Consider the following 15,117-nt stretch of genomic DNA (forward strand, 5'->3'; position numbering starts at 1 on the left):
CACTAAAGCTTTATTTGTTTGTAACCTTAGTAATTAAACTCAGCAGGCCACTACAGGCCTGCATTTAAACAAATATACTGTCATGCTTGCATACACTCCAAAATATAGAGGTGAAAAAAGCAAAGCTCCAAAGTGACCAAAAAATTTTTGGAAGTACCATTTCTTTGTGTTGTGAAGACTTAGATTAGTCATACCATAATATGAGGAGAGAACACTTTTTCCCATACATTTTTCACTCCTCTTAAATGATAACCTGTAGGAATTCTGAACTGCTGATCTGCAGTTTGATCTATTGCTTAGTTACTGAAAAACAATTCCTGTTAATATAACCAAGAGAAATAACTGGAAACACAAACAGTCCATGTTGTGCCAAGGTTCAGAGTCATTGCATTTCAGATGCTGAAATAATGAAGAAACTATCAACAGAGGGAAAAATTCACTTGTCTCATCTGTCATTTTGGTTGGAGGCAGGATGTGGACTGTCCGGCCAGTTTGAATGCAGCTGTAAAACAAGCTGCCCAGCAGTTCCTCTGTAAGTATTTGATCCCCCACATGTTCTCACTCTGCTTACTTTTTCTAATAGTATCATTCCCCCTAAATGGTGGAGAGAATTTGGATCGACACTCCTGGACTGATGTTCTCTCACAAAGATGCTTCTAGAACAGGAGGCCTTTAGGGTACATGTTAGACTGGAGAAGGACCTGTAGTTGACCTCTTGAATGATAAAAGTTGTAAAGCTTTCTTAAACATGTGAAACATAAGCCAAATGGGGAAGACCTGATCATGATGCTTTTCTGATGACTGTTTTAAAGAAGAATATGTGTCTATAAAGGGAATTGGAAATGTGTGAGTCCATGGACTCCATCCCCTGTTTGTTTTCCTATAGCCCTGCCCCTTCTTTTCCTCCCTCTGTTCTTCCCTCTCTTCTTCAATTCCTCCTTTCTCCTATGGTCTTTCTGCTGATTGTCAGGAAGTATCACTTATACAATAGAATAGCCTACCCTGTTCCTGAAAAAGAAGCCCCCCCCCCCCGCCCCTCGCCCCAGCCCCGACTTATCAACATCCCTCACGATGAAGCCATAGGCTCCTGGGCTTTTTGGCTGTATCTTCTGAGATGCTTGTGACCCTATGGGTTTCAAGTTATGAGACACTTTCCATGAAAATAAACCAGCGTGAAGCCCTCGGGTGATTAGTTCTGCCTGGATTGAGTATTGCAAAGAGCATAACTCTCCTTCTTTGAAAGGAAAATTCATGAAAAGAAAGTTGTTGTAAGGTTCTGGGTGTTCATTAAAGACCTGGAGAAAGTCAAAGAGACCCTTAATTTCAACTAAGCTGAGTAATTTAAGAAAATGTGCCTGTAGCACAAAAGCTCCATGTATAGATTGTCCTTATTCACTAACAGCTGTGTAGGATTTGCCGTTTCTTCCATGTTTTATGTGATGATAGTGGATGCTGGCTCTTAGCTTCCAACCCTGATTGCTATTCAGGGACTGGGCTTCTGGATCTGCTCCAATCATGTGGAATCTATTTTGGACCCGTCATGTCACACTTGAACTCTGAAATATGCCTATCGGTGAAAGGTTCTGTTTATCTTTCTCTTTGCTCAGACTTGCACAGAAAATGGAGTTCAGTCCTCACCCCATCAGACTTCTTTGTTTGACTCTAAACCCTCTTTGAATCCCCAGGAACAGCAATTTCCAGAACTTCTCGACATGGCGCCCCTCTGTCCCTCAGCACCGTGGTCTTGGCCATCTGTTCACGATGTACCCCGCTCTTCCATGTTACTCACTCTCTTCTTTGCACATCTCCCACTGGGGCAGTTAGGATGGAGATTTATGCTGGTTTCCTCCTGCTTCATGCACAGCAATCAGCTCCGTCCTTTCCTAGGACACACAGCTGCAGATGCCTCTCAGGAGAGAATCCACCACCACCACTGAGCATGGCTGCCTGGCCTGCAAGAGGCCAGAGAGAACATCAGTGCTGGTCCTGTGTGGCCAGGGAAGCCTGTAGGGTATGAGGAGGGAGGGAACAAAGCAAAGAGGCTCCCTGAGAGGAAAGAAGTAGCCAAGCTCAGAGGAATGAACACAGATCCAGACAGGCTCGTAGGACCAGCCTTTTGGGTCCCAGAGCAGAGTTCTTCATTTCTTCTGGAAATATGGAGATACAAGGGAATACCCTGTACTTTTGTCAGTTTCTAGACATTGGGGTGCTTCTCCTTATTGCAACCAAAGGGAGACTAGGAACCTGTAATTAGTTTCTGGTAAATCTATTTACCAGAAGCATTGCCCATTTTGATAAAGCTTTTTCATATTCACCCTCTCCTCTGAGCTTGCTTTCCCCCTCAACCCCCTTCTGAATCATGAGCCAAGAATGTCATTCAGACATTCTGGCTGTTCCATTTCAAGGTTTAAAGCTGATATGGTCATCTTGTTTAGATGAACCAGAATCTTTTTTGCTTGGGGAGGGGAGGGAGGAAGAAGAGAAAAGGGGGAAATGTTCTTTAGACTCTTGGAAAATGAGTCACTAATTTTAGGAAGAAGGCATTGCTTTGCTCTGGAAGGCCTCCGAGTCCTCCAATGCTCTGATGCCTTTGAAAGGAGACCCCATATGCAATGTGGAATGATTGACAAGAAATTTGTTTGAAATGACTGAAAGGCCCTCATTAGGCAGGGACTCCTCGCCATCTGGGTTTGAGTTTTGATAATGGGGTCAGGCTCTCTCTTGGTCTGTGTGTTGAAGGGCTGAGCATAATTTGTTAGTGATTGTGACTAAAACACAAACATTTTTTAGTCACATTCACAGGAATTTGAGCCTAACCACAGTCTTGGGACACCACGGTGAGAAAACACTTTCCAGCTGCACTACTGTACTTGGTGACCCAGTTGAGAGGGCTCTCACAAAGCTGCCCGTCTAACTCCAGGCTGGACGGGTGCCATTGGAAACAGAAGTGCAACTTTATCACTTGACTTCAAGAAGAGGCATATGGAGACAATATAAAAGACAGACCCTACAGAAGAAACTCCCCTTTCATGGTGGGGAGGGTGCTCCCCGCCAACCAGGCTTCAGTGTCAGGGAGAGGGGGTAGTAGGTGAAGGAGAGCGTGAAGAGGCAGAAGAAGGACCACGCCAATATTTTTTTCCCAGTAGAAAACTTCAGTTGCTTTCTGTCTGCTATAGTTCAAGATATGTAAACTTAAATCATCAGCTATACCCACAAGAAAGAGATTAAATCTTAGTAACCACCCCACTGAGCAGCACCAGCCAAACTACTATTCACCGTGACAGTGACCACTCTTAGAACATTCTATGAAGGGCTTACTTGACTGGTACACAGGAGAGCACCACACTCCTTTTTGTTGTGATTTAACAGGACCAACAGTCTCTTTGGGATCAGAGGTTGACTTTGAACTTCTGACACTGATTTTAGTTCTTCTATTGACAAAGGGCTAGCATCTTTAAATAGGTGTCTTGGAAAAATAGAGCTCAGCTTACAGGAGACTCTGGGGGGCCCCAAGCCCCAGGTCATCTCAATAGAAGTAAAGCTAGGAGGTAGTCAATTAAAAGCATTTTATTAATAATAAAGTTTCTTAACAAAGAAGGCTACAAGGACTGGTAGACTCTGTGCAAGAACTCATTGCAGTCCTGGACAGGCTTCTACCATTTAAGCCTCACCAAAATCAACAGCATGTTATTTACTCTGGAAACTGGAAAGAGATAGACACAACCTTTTATGGACTATGGCTGTAACTCATCTTTAGTTATGGCAGATGGAGTCATTCCTGATTTTATAGTTGTAAAGATGTAAAATGCTGTATCATTAAAAAATAACTTAGGAGTTCCCGTCGTGGCTCAGTGGTTAACGAATCCGACTAGGAACCATGAAGTTGCAGGTTTGATCCCTGGCCTTGCTCAGTGGGTTAGGGATTGGCGTTGCCGTGAGCTGTGGTGAAGGTCGCAGATGCGGCTCGGATCCCGAGTTGCTGTGGCTCTGGCATAGGCCGGCAGCTGCAGCTCCAATTGGACCCCTAGCCTGGGATTCTCCATATGCTGCATGGGAGCAGTCCTAGAAATGGCAAAAAGACAAAAATAAAATAAAATAAAATAAAATAACTTAGAAGCATTGAGATCACCAGAATTGAATTTTTTGTCTTCAAGTATGAGGAAGTTGAGAAATCTTGGTCAAGTACAATTAGAGATTAAGGATGTAGGAGAGAGAGAGAGATGGTATGCTGGTTGACCTTGGTTATATCAGAATTCTTAATACTTTAAAATTTAATACTTTAAAGACAGCCTCGTTTGCTTACAATTTTTGAAGATTAATCTACAAAGATATTCATCATAACACTGTGTATAACAGTGAAAGTTGTAAAATGTTTGAAAGGCCCCTAATTAGTAGACTGTTAATTACATTTTGGTGTATACAAGCAATAGAATAAAAAGGACACATCAGAAATAATCAACAGATATATTACAGACACATCCAAAGAGTATGGACAATGTACTTCCTACATTGATACCTTGAAAAAACAAGCTGCAAGATAGTATATGCCTGAGTTTGGGGCTATAGTTCTTTTCTTTTCTTTTTGATGATCTTTGATGGCCTATTTTCTCTTTGATGTTCTTTAGATAATCTGCAGTATCTAATACTCCCATAATGATCATATATTGCTTCTGTGATATGATAAAAAACTATACTGCTTTTATGTATTTTTAAAACTCTATTTTTATTGGGATATAATTGATATATAACAGTAATTTCAGGTGTATAATGTAATGATTTGATACATGTATATATTGTGCAATGATCATCACAGGAAGTCTGTGATGTTTAACATCCATCACCACACATAATTTTTTTCTTGTGATGAGAACTTTATGGATCTACTTTCTTAGCATATAATGCTTTTAAAATTTTTTATTAAAGTACAGTTAATTTACAATGTTCCTTCAATTTATGCTGTAAAGCAGAGTGACCCAGCCACCCATATACACACATTTTTTTTTTCATTTTCCATCATGTTCTAACCCAAGAAATGGGACACAGTTCCCTGTGTTCTACAGCAGGACCCCATCAACCAACCCGTTCTAAATGTAAGAGTCTGCATCTACCAACCCCAAACTCCCTTCCTCTCTCCCCTCCACCTCCCCCATGGCAAACACAAATATACCCTTCATGTCCATAATCAGTTTCTGTTTTGTAGATAGATGATTTGTGCCATATTTTATACACTACATACACCATGATCAAGTAGCATTTATCCCAGGGATGCAGGGATTCTTCAATATCAGCATATACTGCTTTTAAGATAAAAAAATTGAATGTAATATATATGAATATATATGGATTTCAGCAGGCTAAACTGTATACAATCCTATAACTTTTTTAAAAATATGAAGACAAAGTTATTAGTATAAAAGAATGATGAAAGGGAATAATATAAAAATGTATACCATAAATTCCTGAAATTATTAAGGGTGGAGCTAGATCTTACTCTGAAATCCTGGAAAACTATGCAAAATTATCATAGAAATGTTCCACTATGAGTTGGAAGTATACCAATTAATCAGAAAAGCATGTCACTCCAGGCATTGAAGTCTCAGTGTTTTGTTTTGTTTTAATTCTTTTGTCACAGGCACAGAGTTGAAGGAGAAGGCAACAGGCCTATAACATCTTTCTGGTAAATTGTTGGTGCCATTGATAGAACTCTTCTATGGACAAGGTCACCTGGTAAACAGTTCTGGAAGATGCTGTTCACATCATTGTCCCTGTGAAGGTGCCCCTACTTGGTAGCCCTGAAGACATATTTTGCCCATCAGACTGAGGTCATAAAATTAAATTTAGGAAAAAGAATTCTAGAAGGGCTCAGCATTATTCAACTCTCCTGTGCCTGGACTCATCCAGAGATAAAATGAGGATTCTTCTGTCTGTGGGGAAGTTCTTTTCGAATGTTGTTGCTCACTAGGAGCTGGGATTACAGAGCAATTCCTGGTCTCCGTGTGTCCCCCTGCATGCTGAAATTCTAAAGGCTTAATATTCTGTATATTTTGGGTTTGGTGCCTTTGTATGAGATTTATTTTGTGGAAAAGGAGGAGAGAATGTTTCTTCAGGAAACTGGAGTCTAGCATTTGCCTCCCTCTCACATTACAAAATTTCTAAGAAAAATTAAAATGTAGACAGTCATATTCTCTGATACAAGCATTTAAGAATACCATTTTTAGCTTCTAAATATTCAAAGAGAAAAGTGCAGAAGTGGGGAACTACATAGAGAGTACTGATGAGGAATGTATCATTTCTGGAGTCAGATCAGACTGCGAAATCTCTCTCTCCCCCCCAACCCCCCTTTTAGGGCTACACCTGCAGCATGTGAAATTTCCCAGGCTAGGAGTCAAATCAGAGTTGTAGTTGCCGGCCTACACCACAGCCACAACACCACCAGATCTGAGCCACATCCACAAACAATGCCACAGCTTGTGGCAATACCAGATCCTTAACCCACTGAGTGAGGCCAGGGATTGAACCCACATTCTCATGGATACTAGTCGGGTTCATTTCCGCTGAGCCACAATAGGAACTTCCAGGCCGTGAAATCTTTATGCCACTCCTTTGCTGTATAACTGACCAAATCATTTACCTCCATCTGTCTCAGTTACCACATCCACAAAATGGGAATAATGATGCCCAGTTCAGAGGGCTGATATGTGAGGGAAGTAGAATGATCTACCTAAAGCATGTACAAAGTGCCTGGAAGATTTGGAGTGTTTAAGGTGGTGGGTTTTTGTTATTAGGTAAAAAGGTGACATGTAAGGAAAATGGACAAATAAAAGAAGGACCTGAGGTATAGGAAAAACAGAGAAAAGCAAACAGTGTGGGCTTCAGTGACCTTGTGAAAGGAAGTCACTGAGTAAAATGGGCCATTTTGCACTCAATGTCACTTGCCTACCTGGCCATGTTCCCTTTTCAGTTCATTACTTTGATAGTTATTGACGTGTGTGTTGCGAAAAGTCATGACACTCAGAAGAGTCTTGAAAGGTCATGAACAAGAGGGCTGGACAGATGACTGTCACAGCCTGAGCTCAACCAAAGAAATGCTGACTCTGTACATTGTCAGTGCTCCAATTTTCTCTGTTGCTTTAATACTTTCTCTTTTCTGGATTTTCCTGGTTGCAGGATAAATTAAATCTACTGTGTTAAAAAAATAAGGCCCTTCTGTGGTAAGCTAATTGTTCATACACAGCCATCCCCTGGTAAAATGCATCTTGAGAGATACGCTATCAAAGCCCTAAAAATTATTTTTAAAACAAGAAGCTGTTAGGCCAACTTGGGTTTCGGATGAGGCTGAACTTGCCCAGCCTCTGAGGATGGCATGATTTCCTGTTGTTCCTTGGGGGTCTTATCTGAAATAGAACTGGAGGGAAAGGCAAAATGATTGACAAGGGCAGTTGATGGGAGCTCAGGTGTCCTGCTGTGGGGCTCACTCAGGATTCCAAATTAAAGTCAGCCAGGGCCCCATGCTGGCTTGTGCTGCCCCATGCAGACAATGAGTCAGTTCTGTGCTAAGTACTTACAATGTACAGATTAGCAAATACAAAAGTTGAGGGTCTCAGTACATCCTTGTCTTTGAGAAACAAGCAGGGTGTTAGTTGCAATTATGAGGAAGTTGATTGGGAGCTGATGTGTACCTTTAAAAACACTTTCCAGGCTTTATGTATATTTCCGTGTGGTTATTACCAGATTCCTTGCATTTTATTGTATAATTCCATTCAAATAATATTTATTATCCTTCTTCTGTCCTTCAAAAGCCTTGATTAATATGCTTGGACCTAAAAACAGTTACGGAGTACTGACTTTGTTTTTCTACAGACATTAAATCCTCACTCTGGATTTCTACAGTAAATAGCCCTCTATTAGTTTCACATAACTAAGGTTTCTTAAGACAATACATAATGCACCAAAACCAACACAGTGAATGATTGAGCTATGATTTGAATCAAATATTTAGGTACCTATGAGTAAAATGCAGTACCTGCCTTCAGAAAGCCCAGACATCTAGGAGAGTAACATACTAACAGATGACTGCAACTCAAGATAGACCAAGGTTAATGCAATAATGTAATGAGTGTCTAGCTTAGAACTTTGCACATAGTAGGCAATCTAAAATGTATATGGTATTAATGAAGAGAGATAATGCTTGAAAAACTGACCAATGAATATAAACCCCCCCTTGAGTATGAACTCTGAAATAGTGCTCCTATGTCAACCAACACATCTTCAACCAAGGAGTAAGATAGGCTGTCAAAAGAATGGCATGGGACTTAAGTAAATTTAATCTATTATCTTCAGAAGAACTTTTCCAGGGAGTTTCCACTATGGCTCAATAGTAATGAACCCAACTAGTATCCATGAGGATGCAGGTTCGATCCCTGGCTTCTCTCAATGGATTAAGGACCTGGCATGGCCATGAGCAGTGCTGTGGGTTGCAGGCACAGCTCTGATCCCACATTGCTATGGCTCTACTGTAGGCTGGCAGCTACACTTCTGATTGGAACCCTATCCTGGGAACTTCCAAATGCTGCATATGTGGCCCTAAAAAGACAAAAAGAAAAAAAAAACCAACTTTTTCCAGTAACAATTTAGAGAGATTGGCTCTCAGTATTTCTGCTTGTCTTCCCTGCCCTAATCTTACATACCTCTTCTATGGAAGGAAAGTGTGCTATAAAAGATGAGGTCATTGGTAACAACTTTTTTAATGCCTTCCCTTGCTTACCAATTCCAGGCATACTGGACCTCTCATCACAAATACATTCTGAGGTACTTTGGGTCCTAAGCTGAGCCAGAGCTGAGGTTTAGTTTTTCTGCTTGTTTGTTTTTCTGCTGAATAGAATTGAGTGGTACTCATCCCCTTCCCAACTACCCTGCCCAAGCATATATTGCACCCACAAATGTATATGAAATTCAAAGATGAAAAGACAAAACATTTGAAACATCTTCAGCAAAGAGGAAAGTGAGGAGCTGAAAAGATTTATTATAAAAATAAACAGCAAGTGCTTGAGAGAAAAAAAGACTCCCCCAGAAACCCAGCCAAGTGCCTGGAGGAGCATGATAGGCCATCTTGCCAGGTGAAACTTGAGCCTGAAGCCCCGGTGGACTCAGTTCAAGAGATGACATTCCTGCTGAGGTGGGGGTAGGATGTCAACAGCTCGGTGTACTCAAATTGTGAAACACCTGAAAGAAATACCCAAGTAGAGGTCTCTTCATAGTCCAGTAAAAGTGTAGGAACTTTTCTCCTGTTACAGAAAACTCTTGGTTCACCAGGGGCCATGAGGAATAGAGACACTGGTGTCTGGAGATGTGAGTGAGGTCTAGGTCTCAGGAACAGAGGGTGAGGGTGGAACGGTTGGTCAACTAGCTGCTGAGGGGCAGTAGTTGGGTCCCACAAGTCCCAATTTTACCAGTCTTGATGTGGGAAGACTCTGGGGTCAGCTGCTGAAGGAAGGGTGACCAAGGCATCCAAGGGTGAGGCGGCTTTCGGGGACATCGCAGCAGGCTATGTGGCCTCAGTGAGGTTTCCACAGTGGGCTGGGATGTTTTTACTGTCTGAAACAATGTTTAACTTTCTATCTGCATCCACACGGATCATTCTCAAAAACAAAATGTTGAGTGAAAAAGGCAGATTGCGAGAGGATAAGTACAATATGCCACTGCTTTCATATATGTTTAGAATACATGAAACACTGGAATATATTTTTAGGCATGCATATACATATATATGTGGTAAACATTTTTCAAAGCATGGATGAAGAGGATTGCAGATTGCTTCAGGGTGCAGGATGCCAGTTACCTTTGAGAAGATTACCTCTGAGAGAGGAGAAATCTGGCCAGAGGTATACAGTGCTTTAACTTTTTTTTTTTTTTCTGTTCATTTTTAAAAGTTTTATTTAAGTATAGTTGATTTACAAGCTTGTGATGATTTCTGCTGTACAGCAAAGTGATTCAGTCATACATACACACATATAAATTCTCTTGGAGATTCTTTTCCTACATGGATTATCACACAATATTTAGTAGAGTTCCCTGTGCTCTACAGTAGGTGTCCGTTGGCCAGTCATTCCATATTATATGCCAGTGCTTCAACTTTATCCATTATATTTTCCCCCGGAAACATTTCTGTAGCAAATCTGGCCCAATTTTAGTATATTTAGACAATGGATTCTTTTTTCCTGTTCTTTCTAATGTATTTGAGAAGATCTGTAGTTAAATATTCTACAAATAGAATAAAAATCAGGCTTAATTGTTAGTATTAAAATATTTATATACATGGATTGATGAGGTCTGGGGCCTTTGGGCTATACTTATAACATTACCCTTAAGGAAAAGGGTTGAATTTTCCCAGGGATCTACTTTCCTTGAGGATTAGACACATAGAAAGTTTCAGCATTATAATTTGACTGGATTTATCTATACACAAAAAGTTTAATTGTTGTGAAAGTAGGAATGTATTTTTCTTCATTATCCATGCATAGCTCAGAAGTAACCAAGGACATTATGTTCAACTTCTAAAAAACTTTACCTTTGGGATAAGACCAAGCGTAAAAGTGTTCAGACTCCAAGAATGATAATGCATAGGAAAATTCTGATTGAGAGACAAACCAGCTTATGCAGGAAGTCTGCATGTAATTTAAAGTACAGTCTGCTCAACCATGAATGCTATTATCTATCACTCTGCTTCAGACTAAGCTATTTGTCTCTACATGTGTGTGCCATCTCTTTGACACAAGTTTTTGGTTTCCTTTGTTTTTATTTCAAATAGGACAGAAAATGAAATTCTACATAAGTGAATCCTTAACTTCAAAGAAAATCCAAAGGTTCAAACTTTATGTTTTCAGTATCCTAGCATTCTTCTTCCCTTCCTTCCAGTTAAACATCTTAGGGGATGAAGAACAACTAGACTAGCTAAGTTTTATTAAGGAATGGGTCACAAAGTCCTGAGATGAGGAAAGGGAGGTGATATTTCTTTTAGTCTAAGAAATAGGACAGGAAGCCAAACGGAACGTGATTACAGAGATTTGGGAGGGTAACCTCTCATTTATTTTCCTGTGTGTGGATGTCTGTGTATTTTTCTTGGCACGGGGTATTTCTTATAACCAAACATTTGGTCTGTGCTAACAGGACTATAGAAACTATTCCAGTGGTCTTGAGGAAAGACAAGGATTGCCTCAGCTCCCCCTGCCCCTCCCCTTCTGCACACTTTCTTAATGTTCTTCATTGTACACTAGAACCTCATTCTTGCTTTCCCATTTCCCTTCTAACATGATGAATCCTCTGGAAACTGTTTCTATCCTATCACCTCACACTCAAACAAACACCCCAAGAATCACTACATCCTACATGGTATTGCTAGTAACACTTACATGCACATTCTTCTCTTCTTTAAGAAGAATGCAACTTCCTTGAGGATAGGGAACTCACGGCGTTTTTCAGTGTATTTTTTAGTTCACACAGCAATACCAGCAACGCAAACAGAAAATATCTAGGCACACCTGGCAAGAGAGTGCACCTCATTTTTAGGGAGGAAGCAGAGGCAGTGAGGGTGAAATTCTTTGTCCCAGGACATGTACTGAGGGCACTGGAGTGAGTCCAGCCCCTAAACCCTTTGGGAATGGAGCTCAGCTCTGGTCTTAAGAATGCTGGATTTAGAGTCTAAAGGCCTTTCTCCCCAGGACTTACCTCTCTTTCTAGGACTCACCTCTCTCTAAGTCAGCTTGATGTGATGCAAAAGCATAAACTTTGAAGTCAGACAGATCTGACTTCCTTCAATCAGGGAAGTTGACTAACCTTAAAAGCCTCAACTTACTCATATCTAAAACAGAGATATTAAAACTAACATATAAGTTTTTTGTGAAGATAAGTTTAATTGGAACAGTTCTATGTATACAGCCCTAGCACATAGCTGATGCTCAGTAAACTTTGGTTCCATTCCTCTGTCTGCAGGCCCTACTATTTGGTAGTGGGTATCAGATTTATAGACTCCAAGCTTCAGGTCTTAAATATTCTCTAAACTAAACCAAATGATAAAAAATTCCAACTGTAAATTGCCCTCCTTTCTCTTGAAAATCAGTTATCTAGTTCTCCACCCATTTTATCACCCCCATTTAGCTAACAGAGATAACTCAAATTGAACCCCAAATTTTCATGTCATTTGGAACTTATGATTTAAGCTGGTAGCTACCTTCATTGGGAACCAGATTAGTATTCCATCCTCAAAGCCACGTATTCCCATATTTCTTCCCTTTCCCACTGATTCAATGCCAGCGTGCTCAATGGCTAAGCCTGCCCTAAGACCTCCTTGCATGAAATCGGAATAAGATAAGATTAGGATCCATCTCCCCTAATACCTAGTCAATTGTTTCTTTTGTACTGCCTATCCTTCTCATAAATGGATGCTGATGGATCTGTTGAGAAATAGAAAGATTGAAAGATGGACCATACCAAAAGCAGGTGATATTTGTTACTGATGGTGAGTGGGTGGAGGACTATAAGTCTATTGAGACGATAATGATGGCCTTGGCACTTTGAGTGGGAAATAAAGGACTGAATTGGGATATATTGAATAGACTCTATTCCATTGACAGTCTGGAGGCAGTAATAATATAGCATGATTAAAAAGGTAGTATTCAGCTGTAGTTTCTTTCTAAACAAGGAATGTTCAAATGATTTAGGCTGCAAGTGGATCTACTTACTAAAGTAGCTTACTACCAACAATAAAATGTTCTATCTTTTCTTCTTCATTCAACACACACAGATCCAGCTCCAAACCAGGTTCCATTTATGCATCTCATTCAATTTCCTTGACCTCACCCTTCTCCAGGTCCTTGGCCACTTGGTCATAGAGAGTTCTTGCTGCAACTGGGTTGCCATGGCTGTGGCTGCCATTGCTCATCTCTGGGAAATATCCATTCTCTCAGTCTCCCTCACTACCACTGATAGGCCATTTGCAATGGAAGCCGCATAAATCTGGAACCCAGACTTGACTTGACCAGACCCATTCACATCCTTCTTCTTCCCACTTTATTGCTCAAATGAAGCCCCACAACATAGTGTACAGAAGCAATCCAGCTTCCCTACTGGTTGCCCGGAAGTGCAGGTGTGGCAGTATAAGAGGTGGTAGTTAACTAACTGCCTATTGGAGAAATTGATCAGTGAGAAAAAAGAGACAGGATATAAATTCATTTCCCTCTATCCCTCTAATCCACCATTCCAAGGCACAATGATTGTGTTTAGCCCATCTGGAAACAACTTTCTGGGTTGAACAATTGGCCATGTGTCTTGTGAGGTTGTAGCAAGCTTGGAAATGGAGAGCCCAGACTGTGATTTTACATTTGTTTCTCCTTTTTTATTATTTTACTTTCATTTCCTCTTGATCTTGCTGTCCTTGGGTGGTTTCTCCCAATAAAGAATTGGCACATGAGGTTTTCCTTGATCATCTTTCTATAGAACCCACCCCAGCCAAGACAAGCAGCCTGTGAGAACCCAGCACCATACTTGATACTTACATAAAGTGGTGAACAAGGCAGGCATTATCCCCACTCTGATGCAGCTATCATTAGAGTGGGATAGACAGGCAAGACACTGCTAAATAGAGATAAAGACAAAAAAGTACAATTTTAATCTGCTATAAAGGAAAGAAATTAATGCTCATTAGGTAATGGTGAGCATAGGATAACAGATGAAATCAATTTAAATGTAGAATTTTAAGAAGGTCTCTCCTAGAAGGTTATGCTTAAATTGAGACATGCAGCTGTAGGAGGAGCAAGGCATGATAAGAGCAGACAGAAGAGAATTCTTGGCTGCCAGAGGGGATAGCACAGGTCAGGGCCTTAAAGAAAGAATGGACTTTGGGTGTTAGGGGCATTCAAAAAAGATAAGGATGGTTGGAGCACCATGATCAAGAGGTGACTGACTTCAGGCTAGGGAGGATGCAGGAATCAGATACTTGGGACTTTGCAGGCTACTGAATAAGGTTAGATTTTATGCTAAGTGCCATTGGAAGCCTCTAAAGTACTTTAAGCAGTGATGTTACAGTAGAATCCAGTGGGATCTTAATTCCAATTCAGGATTCTCCTTAATTTATTTGAACAGAACATTTTACTTGTAACTCTAATAATAAAAGAACAACAGGATGATGAGCATAAATACATGGAAGTAAATTTTATAACCTATACTATGAGTTAGCACAAGCGTATGTCTACTTATATGTCAAATATAAGTAGAAATATAGAGTGTGAGTTGGCTTGCAACCACCACTCTAGGAAAAATAATCTATCATAATATTACCTTTCTTTTGTCCAACTGGTACAGCAGAGTTTGTTGATATGATTCATTTTCTACCTTGCTCTGTCTTCATCCATGTTGGTTTGATTACTTCTTTGTATTAAAGAAAATTCTTAGTATTTGTGTAATTGCTTAAAGTATAGAGCCTCTTTTCCTGCATTTAGAATTTCTCATTAAGTATAATTCTATTGCTATGGCTGTCATTAGTGCGATCTGCTAATTCACAAATTCACGGAAGTAAGGAATTACCTTTTGCCAATGTGCCCTGCAGAATGCCCTCTACAAAATGCCTCCTAAATAATGTCATTTATAAAATGCCTACTGCAGCTGCCAGGGGAGGGCTTTTATAGACCAACCTGGATTAGAGTGATAGAAATATGTCTTCTAGGCAGAGAAAGCTCTCTTCTGTTAACTCTGAAGGCTTTTATCTGTGATTGTTACCCATTTTCAACTGTCACATCTTCCCAAACATCTCTGAAGTTGGGTTTTTAGCAATGCCATTCCTATTTTACTGTGTTTTCTTAACAAAGAACCAAGCAGGATTTTTTTTTTAAATATAAGAATAATTTCACAAAGCAACAACTCATTAATTAAAACTAAATAGTAACATCACCCCAGCCCAAGTCATATTCAGGTAGGATTGTCAGTCACTAATGTGATATTTTTGGTGGGGGTGGGAGGTGGTGCAACAGAATTGTTGAATTAGTAAATGTATTCTTTTCTGGGCAGAAATTATGCCCTGGAGTTTCATCCCTTTTCCTTGGTTAATTTTGTGGGTTCAGGGCATAA

General features: G+C 40.3%; 1 long non-coding RNA gene across 1 annotated transcript in view; it reads left to right on the forward strand.

Moving 5' to 3' along the window:
- Positions 1-378: 378 nt before the first annotated feature.
- LOC106509172 (uncharacterized) overlaps positions 379-15,117 on the forward strand; it is a 470,845-nt gene continuing 456,106 nt past the window's right edge. The window contains exon 1 of the long non-coding RNA XR_014821706.1: positions 379-532. This is a non-coding gene — a long non-coding RNA (uncharacterized LOC106509172). The remainder of the gene's footprint in view (positions 533-15,117) is intronic.

The sequence above is a fragment of the Sus scrofa genome, chromosome 1 (genome assembly GCF_054392235.1).
Source record: "Sus scrofa isolate SSC_HxYL_T2T_F1_AM1 chromosome 1, Sscrofa_HxYL_maternal_Yorkshire_Landrace_v2.0, whole genome shotgun sequence".
Lineage (NCBI taxonomy): Eukaryota > Metazoa > Chordata > Mammalia > Artiodactyla > Suidae > Sus > Sus scrofa.